Genomic DNA, 10,179 nt, shown 5'->3' with positions numbered 1-10,179 from the left:
ATATCTTGGGCATAGGCCAGGTGGCTCTTTCTTTGTTGTAGTAGCTTGAGTTGTTATATTTTGTTCATTTGAGACTGGGCAATTCTGTTTTAGATGACCAATTGGACCACAATTATAACATTTCCCCCCAAATGTTCTAACTTGTCCTCCTAAAACAACTCCCATTATTGCTTGAGCTATAAGTTTAGCTTTATGCATGTCTCCTCCAATTCCATCACAGGCTTTTATGTACTCTGAGATTACATCTGATCCTGCTGGGACCTTTTCTTTTAATGGCTTAATGGCTGAGTGACACTCAGGATTGGCATTTTCTTATGCCATCAACTCCACTATGACCTTACAGGCATTCTCATCCATAATTGACTTTTGAGCAGCATCTTGGAGCCTTGCCACAAAATCAGGGTAGGGCTCTTTAGAGCCTTGTCTTATTTTATTGAATGAGGGGCAGGTAGTTCCTGGGTCTTGGATTTTCTCCCAGGCCATAAGGCAGATAGCTCTAACTTGCTCAATGACCTCATCTTGCATTATTGCTTGTTGATTAATAGTGCTCCAATTTTGACCTGTTCCTAATAGTTGATCTGCATCTATGTTAACTGGAGGATTGGCAGCCCTGTTTCTTCAGACCTGTTCTTGTGCCCCATCAATACACCAAGTCTTAAATTGTAAAAATTGAGAGGGTGAGAGTGATGATTTCGCCAGAATCTCCCAATCATAAGGAATGTGTCTATGTCCATGAGCAATGGAATCTAATAATGTCCTCATATAAGGGGAGTTGAGTCCATATGCTTTACTCCCTCTTTCATATCTTTGAGCATTTTCATAGAAAATGACTCATGTGGCCTCAGCTAGGGGAGGCTCTCCCTCTTGGGCCCCTTCTCCAGGTTGTACCTAATATTACTCTAATATTACCGGGAACCTCAATATCTCCTTGTTTTCTTGCCTTGTCAATAATCTTATATAATGCACTACCCTGTCCACTAGGTGGTGATACAGGATTAAGTCTCATAGTGGGCGCTGAGGCTGCCCTGTGGGGTGGAAGTACTTGCCCTGAGGTGCTGGAAACATTCCTGGCTGTCCATACTGATTTTCTGGGGGCAGCCGATACTGAAGTTCAGCTGGCGGCCAGTATTGATAGGCTACTGGCAGTTGGGTCTTATTTTCTACCGACTGTTATTGTGGATACTGTATTTGGATTGGCATTGCCGTGACAGAGACTCTGTCTTTCTCTATTTGATATTCTCTTGGGGTTTGGACTTGTCTAACCTGCATTTGAGGTTGTAATGTTACAGGCATCTGAACTGCTGGAAGAGGAGTTGGTCTTCGTGGTTTAGACTCTGACGGACCCACTAATTCTGGACCTTTTTCTTCTAATTTTAATGTTTCAGGGTATACTACCTCCTGTAATTGATTGTAGTCAACATTTTGCGTTGACCGAGCCATTACAGACTCTGCTACATATTTACAACGTAAACTTTCTGTTCCTTTCCAGGATTCTGTCCCTGCCTCTTCCTCACAATCTATTACACAGCTTTCAGGGGCATCAGAAACTGAAATGCTGTCTTCTCCTGTTTGAAACTATTCTAAAGGTATTTTAATAATGGCCCAATCATTCCATACTGTAAGTGCGACGATTTTACCCTCCCGACTTGCTTGTTTTAATTCTTTGCCAATTTTGTCCCAATCTTTTAGATCTAAAGTTCCCTGTTCTGAAAACCATAGGCAGAATTGTTCTGTCATTTGAGATAGTGTGATTATATTTTCTGTAGAGACTCTACCTCCCCCTCTTCTTAAAAGAATTTTAATTAAGCTGAGATAAGAGGCATATTTACTATCAGTTTGTTCTATTTTTACCCTGGGTTCTTCCGAGTGCACAAGCTTAACGCAAGGCTGACCATGGATGTACTTGGGAATCTCTTGTCGACTTGTCCTCGATGACCACGCTCTAGCGTATTTCACCCACGTTGGGCACCAGATGAAGGGGGCCAGCCCTTCCACACCTGTGGGTGTTTCTCATCAGGTGGGATGAGAGACTGAGAAAAGAAATAAGTCACAGAGACAATAGAGAAAGAAAAGTGGGTCCAGGGGACCAGCGCTCAGCATATAGAGGACCTGTGCCAGCACTGGTCTCTGAGTTCCCTCAGTATTAACTGATTACTCTCTACCATCTCAGAGAGGGGGTAGACTTTTACTAACCATACTGCCTTCAAACACATTTTTATCAAAGCACATCCTGCACAGCCCTAAATCCATTAAACCTTAAGTCAACAGAGCACATGTCTCTGCAATCACAAGGCTGGGGTTAGGGTTACAGATTAACAGCATCTCAAGGCAGAAAATTTTCTGTAGTACAGAACAAAATGGAGTTTCTTATGTCTACTTCTTTCTACACAGACACAGTAACAGTCTGATCTCTCTTTCTTTTCCCCACAAGTGAGAGCAAATAGAAAAAAAAAAAAGCGTGGCCGGGCGCGGTGGCTCAAGCCTGTAATCCCAGTACTTTGGGAGGCCGAGGCGGGTGGATCACGAAGTCAGGAGATCGAGACCATCCTGGCTAACATGGTGAAACCCCGTCTCTACTAAAAATACAAAAAACTAGCCAGGCGTGGTGGCGGGCGCCTGTAGTCCCAGCTACTCGGAGGCTGAGGCAGGAGAATGGCGTAAACCCGGGAGGCGGAGCTTGCAGTGAGCCGAGATCGGGCCACTGCACTCCAGCCTGGGTGACACAGCGAGACTCCGTCTCAAAAAAAAAAAAAAAAAAAGAAAAAAAAAGAAAAAAAAAAGCGTAATTCAACATTTTCAGAATACAGTGATTTTGCTAGTAATATGTAAGAAAAGAAACAGCCTCATTCACTACCCATGCCATTCAACAAACCAATACTAATGGATTGCTGATTGAAATTTACAACCAGATAATGCAATTTTGAGAATTACAAAATGAAATATTTGCTATGGTCTTAGAATCTGAGGATGTTTTATAAACAGTATGAAACACATTGATGATATGGGTGAAATGACAAATTAGAACATTAAATAAGAGTAGGCCGCCATCTCACACACACACACACACACACACACGCGTGTACACACAGCGGGGAGCATAGGTAGGAAGAGTTGTATGTAGCATAAAGAACACATATCACATAATATAATGAAGTATAGGGAAAACATTACATCAGAAACAAAAAAATGGAAATTGTCCAGTGAGTAGTAACTATGAGGAAAGTTTTGATGTCCTCAGTAATCATGAAACTTCAAATACCACCACCTGGTGCCATCATACGCCAACTAGAAGTCTAAAATTAAAATGGCAGGAAATACCAAGTTTTGGCAAACATGTGCCAGGAATTCCATGTGCTGCTGATGGGCGTTAAAATTGGCACAGGCATTTTGGAGAACTGTTTGGCAGTACCTACTTAAGTGGAACAGATACCAACCTCTGTCTCGACAATTCCCCTCTTATAAGTATGCCCCAAATGAATTTCTAAATATATCATCAAAAGACAAATTCCAGAATTTGTATATCAGCACTAGTCATAACAGTCCCAAACCAGAAGACCAACCACTTGCTCCCTCAGAATAGAATGATTCAAATATTTGATATTAACAGAAGGAATGTTATGTATCAATGCTAATGGAAATCAATAGTACATTTGAAAAATCATAAAAATTTAAGAGCTAAATATAGACAGGTTCTTGCTGTATGATTTTATTTATATAAAAAACAAAACATACAAAAGCAATGTGACCTCTTAAATGTTGGAATAGATATAAACCTATGTCTCAACAATTCTGCTACTCAAATATACCCAACAGAACTATGCTCTTGGGGGTAGGAATTTAAGAATATGAAATCTTCTGCAATGTAAAAATTCAAATAACAGAAAAACGTGTCATGAGCCTGAGACTGATGTTCATATGTTATTAAACCAGAAGAAATAACACAAGACATAAATGGTCCTGGCAATGTCATCTGATATCCATAATTAAAATATTACCTTTTCCTTTAATAAGTCCTTAACTTTAAGAGAAAATGCACTCTCCCATAATCATCAGAACATGGATACTTCATTATAGACACAGTTGTGACCTCCATTAACATAATAATAAACCTAGATTTATATAAAATATTTTTTATTCCAGAGATGAATTGACATCATGGTTTTTGTACAGGATTATGTAGTTCTTATAGTTCCATCCTAATCTTTCTTATAAACACATAGGCATTATAAATGTGACCGTAACAATAATTTTGAAAACGTAGTCTATAATTCAAGCAAGGCAATGTGAACAACCTGAATTATTTCATATTACAATTCTTAAGCATCTTCAAAATGAGATATGAGATTTTATCACTTGAATTATTCACTAACATCCTCAGTGAGAGTTTTATTAAATTATAATAGGAGCCATTGAGGACTGGCATATGGTCTAGGACGCCGGTCTTTTTACTAACCCGACTCAGAGCTAAGGTATTATTCCTCCTCCTTGACTGGCCTTGCCACTGAATCTGCTTCTACCCCAGAATACTCCCTTTGTAGACATGAGCATGTAGTAAGACTTCCTTTCCTTGCAGACTCTGCATCTCAGAGTGCAACAGAAAATACTCACTGGACTTCTTCCCTCTGCCAGGACAGTGAGCTCAGTGTGAAGGTTGTGACAGCCATTACATGAGGGAGGGAGGCAGCCACACCTCAAATAAAGGTTTGTGATTCTGTGACCTCACGTCCCCTCAGAACTGCAATTGTCACTTTACCTATAGGGTAAATGACAGTGAAGGCCTGGGGAGCTGAGAACACTTCTGAAATTTTGTTTCCCAGTTGCTAATTACCAACACCAATGACAAGTCTCTTATGTGTGTCTTCAAACAGGCTGCTGCAGTGTTTGGGAAAAGCTCTTACTTTTTCATGATCTCTAGAGGCACACAGGGTCTCATATGGAAGGAACAGGAAATACTGAGGTCTGACCCATGAGGGACCCGCAGAGAGATTTGTGTGTCTCACTGGGTTCCAGGCTTCCCTGAGTTCTACCCATTAGTTAGCTAGATTAGTTAACCCTTAATTTTCAGATGTCTGAGCTATACCACTTTTAAGTATTCAACAGATACACAGAATCGGAAAACGTTCCTGAGAAGGATGTCTCGTGAGGTAAGAGTAAAAGCAAGAACACAATGTCAGTAATTCACATTGGAGGTCACTGGACTTGTTTGTATAATTAAAGGCAAAATAACTTGAAAATGATTATATAGAAATATTCTAGAAAAATGTGCTCCACCAATATTGACCCCTGCAGAGATAAGAAATCGAGACAGAAATTTATCCCTAGAAGAAAGAAAGATGTATAGCATTCTCTCAGAGGTGAAAGCACCAGTATCAGACAGTTTAACCAGAAGATTACATCATTCTTTTAATTGTTACATAAGCCAACTCTACGTCTCAATTCAACAGCATGGAATGGTTATGAAAATTGTCACACTTATTTTTGCCAAAAAGTAAGGAGCATTCATTGGTTATGTAATTAATGAAGACGTGTAAAATTTAATCATCAAAATCAATCCTTTGGATTTTGCAACAGACAAATCTACATTTGACAAGGTCCACTATCTATTCCCTTCATGAGGATTTGTAGGCAAGCAAACTGTAGAAGAAACTCAGTTTTCACAAGGCCACCATTCCTTCTGACACCATTTGTAAGATTTCAGGTCCCCCAATTCACCCTCAGTATTGGTAATTCTCTGAAGGACACACAGAACTCACTGAGAGCTATTTTACTCACTATTCTGGGGAAAGGATACAGATTAAAATCAGCAATGGGAAGAAACATAGAAGACAGACTCCAGGACTAGTACCCAAAACGCTGAGTTTTCAGTTGTCCTCTCTCCATGTTGTCATGATATGTTACTTTATCAGCAGCAATATGAGATAATACTCACGAATGTTTTCATTCAGTAAATCTCTCCTAAGCCTTGGAGACCAGAGTTTTTTTCTGAAGCTTCAGTGCATACTGCCTGCTTGGCTGCCCTTAAGTCTACCTCCTCCAGAGGCTAAGCTGTTACTGTGAGACCCAAAGCCCCCACCATAAGGCAAATTCTTAGACTGTCTGATGGTCAAGCCCATGGGAAAACAAAAATACTTTCTTCAGGCACGACATATGAAAAAAATGGGCATCACCTCCAGGTAGGTAAGGGTAAAGGCCACACTTCCTGTTGGGAATGGTAAATGTTTTGCTACACAGGCCACCTCCAGGTCTCTGCCCACGACTTGTCTTACAGCCAAATGAGCATATTTGTCTGGGTATCTATGTTTAGTATAGCATTTACAGGACAGACATAGCAACTGTGTCATGTATTTCCAGTATGTGGATCAGCCTGCATGGGATAGAGAGTGATTTAAAGAAACAACTAATCAAGTAGGAAGTGGAGAAAGATATTTGAATAAGAGCCTCCATCAATCGTCCTCCCTGCAGGAATTGAGCAGCTATCCACACAAAAGAAGCAGCTTCATAAGAGCCAAAAATCAGGTGAGCAATTACAGTACCTGGTTTTTACTTCATATCACTGAAAGAGGCACTGAGTAGGGTAGAAAAAACAGTCTTGAATTGCCAACACCACCCCACCCCTTCCCCCAGCGGTGGCCGCGTGGTGCAAAGAGAGAACCTGTGCTCTTGGGTTGGGCAGAGAGAGTACAGTGATTGCGGGACTATGCATGTGAACTCAGCGCTGCTCTGTCACAGCAGCCAGCAACACTGAGCAGAACTTAGCTAGCACTCATGGATGAAGCATTTAGATCAGCCCTGGCTAGAATCTCCAGTTTTGTTCTTTTTGCTTAGGATCATTTTGACTATTCTGGGTCTTTTGTGTTTCCATATGAAAAACATAGGAAAACATTAAAAAACACAAATCCCATTTATAACAGCTGCAAATGAAACAAAATACTAGGAAATAACAAAACAAGTGAAAGATCTCTACAATCAAAAAGTATAAAACATTGATGCAAGATATTGAAAACACAAACAAATGTAAGATATTCCATGTTTAGGAATGAAAGAATTGACAGATTAAAATGTTCATACTACTTAAAGCAATCTACAGATTTAATGCAATTCCTCTCAAAATACCAATGACTTTCTCCACAGAAATAGGGAAGAAAAAACTAAAATTCATATGGGAACACAAAAGATCCAGAATAGCCAAAACCAACCTAAGCAAAAAGAACAAAACTGGAGGAATCACAACCTGACTTTAAATTATACCAGAGAGCTATAGTAACCAAAACACCATGCTACTGGCATAAAATCAGACACACAGATCAGTGGAACAGAATAGAGAATCCAGAGATAAATACATACATCTACAGTGAGCACATTTTTGACAAAGGTGCCAAGAACATACCTTGAGGAAAAGACAGTTATCGTCAATAAGTGATGCTGGGAAAACTGGATATTTATATTCAAAAGAATAAAACTGGGTACCTATTTCTCACTGTATACAAAATGTCAAGTAATAGGATTAAATACTTAAATCTAAGACCTCAACCTATGAAACTGCTATAAGAAAGCATTGTGGAAACTCACCAGAACATTGGTCAGTGGAAGATTTCTTAAGTAATACCCTACAAGCACAGCAACCAAAGCAAAAATGGACAAATGAGATCATGTCGAGTTAAAAACTTTGGCACAGCAAAGGAAACAATTAACAAAATGAAGAGAAAACCCACAGAATGGGAAAAATATTTGCAAACTACCCATGTGATAAGGGATTAATAACTAGAATATATAAAGAGCCCAAACAACTCTAGAGGGGGAATATCTAATAATCTGATTAAAAATGGGCAAACGATCTGAATAGACATTTCCCAAAAGAAGACATACAAATGGCAAAGGGGTATATGGGAAGGTGATCAACATCAGTGATCATCAGAGAAACGTAAATCCAAAGTACAATGAGGTATCATTTCTCGCCAGTTAAAATGACTTATCCAAATGTCAGGCAATAACAAAATCTGGAGAGGATATGGAGAAAAGCGACCCTCATACACTGTTGGTAATAATGTAAATTAGTACATCCACTATGGAGAACAGTTTGGACGTTCCTCAAAAATCTAAAAATAGAGGTACCATATGATCCAGCAATCCCACTGCTAGCTGTGTATCCAAAAGAAAGGAAGTCAGTATACTGAAGACTTATCTGTACTTTCATATTTATTGTAACAGTATTCACAATAGTCAAAATTTGGAAGGAACCTAAGTGTCCACCAACAGATGAATGGATAAAGGAAATGTGGTACTTATACACAATGCAGTACTATTCAGCTATAAAAAAAGAATGAGATTCTGTCATTTGCAACAACATGGATGGAACTGGAGGCCATTATGCTAAGTGAAATAAGCCAGGCACAGAAAGACAAACTTCACATCTTCACTTATTTGTGGGATCTAAAAATTTAAATAATTGAACTCATGGAGATAGAGAGTAGAATAATGGTTATCAGAGGCTGAAAAGGATCGTAGTTTTGGGTGGGGGATATAGAGATGGTTAATGGATATAAAAATAGTTGGAAATAATTAGGCCTAGTATATGCTAGCACAGCAGGGTGACTCATCAAAAATAATTTATTGTACATTCTAAAATAATTACAAGAGTATCATCAGATTGCTTGTAACATGAAGGATAAATACTTGAGGGGATAGATACCTCATTTACCCTCATGTGATTATTACACATTATAAGCCTGTATCAAAATCTCTCATATAACCCATAAATATATATATATATCTTCTATGTACCCACAAAAGTTAAAAATAAAATTTTTTAAAAAGAGGATTGACTATTGCCTGTACAAGCCTATGTTAACTACAGTTCTTCCTGTGAGACAGCCAAACTATAAAGGGTGGAAATCTGTACAGGATCTCAGAACAATCAATAACATATTAATAACATATGGGGATGGACAGTACTATATGTAGTTCCTCTACATTCAACACTGAATAACACTATATGTAGGTAGCTGCCATCTTAGCTAATGGTTACTTTATGTAGTGCTCTTCTTAGCATTTCTGTTGATAGAGATTTAGTTACTACTTGGCTTCACATGGAAAGACGAACAATGGACATGGATGGTTGTGCCTCAGGGATATACTCAGAGTCCAACTTATTTCTCAGAAAAATTGAAACCAAATGTCTTGTATGCTGCATTTTTTGAAAACTACACTTTAATACAATATGTGGATGATTTCCTTCTTTTTTCAGAAGATGAGAAAGCTGCTATAAAAAGATGGGATTCACTTGTTACAAAAATTGCTTTCAAAGAGACATGGGGTCTCCAATAAAAAATCTTGAGTTCTGTCAACAATGAGTAAAATATTTAGAGTTATCTGTTATCCAAGAAAGGCCTTTTTATTGATCCAGATAGAATAAAACAAATATTTTCCCTGCTTACTCTAAAAACGAAGAAAACAACTAAGAGGATTTCTGGAACTGGAAAATTATTGCAGAAATTAGAGTCTGAATTTTTCATTAAAAGCTCACCTTTCAGGCCGGGCGCGGTGGCTCAAGCCTGTAATCCCAGAACTTTGGGAGGCCGAGACGGGCGGATCACGAGGTCAGGAGATCGAGACCATCCTGGCTAACACGGTGAAACCCCGTCTCTACTAAAAAACACAAAAAACTAGCCGGGCGAGGTGGCGGGCGCCTGTAGTCCCAGCTACTCGGGAGGCTGAGGCAGGAGAATGGCGTGAACCCGGGAGGCGGAGCTTGCAGTGAGCTGAGATCCGGCCACTGCACTCCAGCCCGGGCGACAGAGCGAGACTCCGTCTCAAAAAAAAAAAAAAAAAAAAAAAGCTCACCTTTCTATACTCTTTTAAAATGAGACAAGCAGACTCTCTGGATTGGACAGAAAAAAATCAATTAATGTTAGAAACAATTTAAAGATCTCATAGATGCCCCAGCACTGGAAAATCCAAATTATAAATTTTGTTTACATTGTTTGTACATGAAAATCAAGAAAACACCCTAGACATTCTGACCAAAAAACATGGGGCTCAAAATAGACCTACATAATACAATAGTCAGCAATTGGATTCAGTGGCTAGAGGACTACCAGCCTGCATGGGGTTAATACAGCAATCACCCTACTAGTAACCCTCCTGGGCTCAAGCAATCTTCCCACCTCAGCCTCCCACCTA

Source organism: Macaca mulatta, chromosome 19 (genome assembly GCF_049350105.2).
Source record: "Macaca mulatta isolate MMU2019108-1 chromosome 19, T2T-MMU8v2.0, whole genome shotgun sequence".
Classification (NCBI taxonomy): Eukaryota; Metazoa; Chordata; class Mammalia; order Primates; family Cercopithecidae; genus Macaca; species Macaca mulatta.
The sequence above is the reverse complement of the archived record's forward strand: the minus strand, read 5'-3'. Positions refer to the sequence as shown.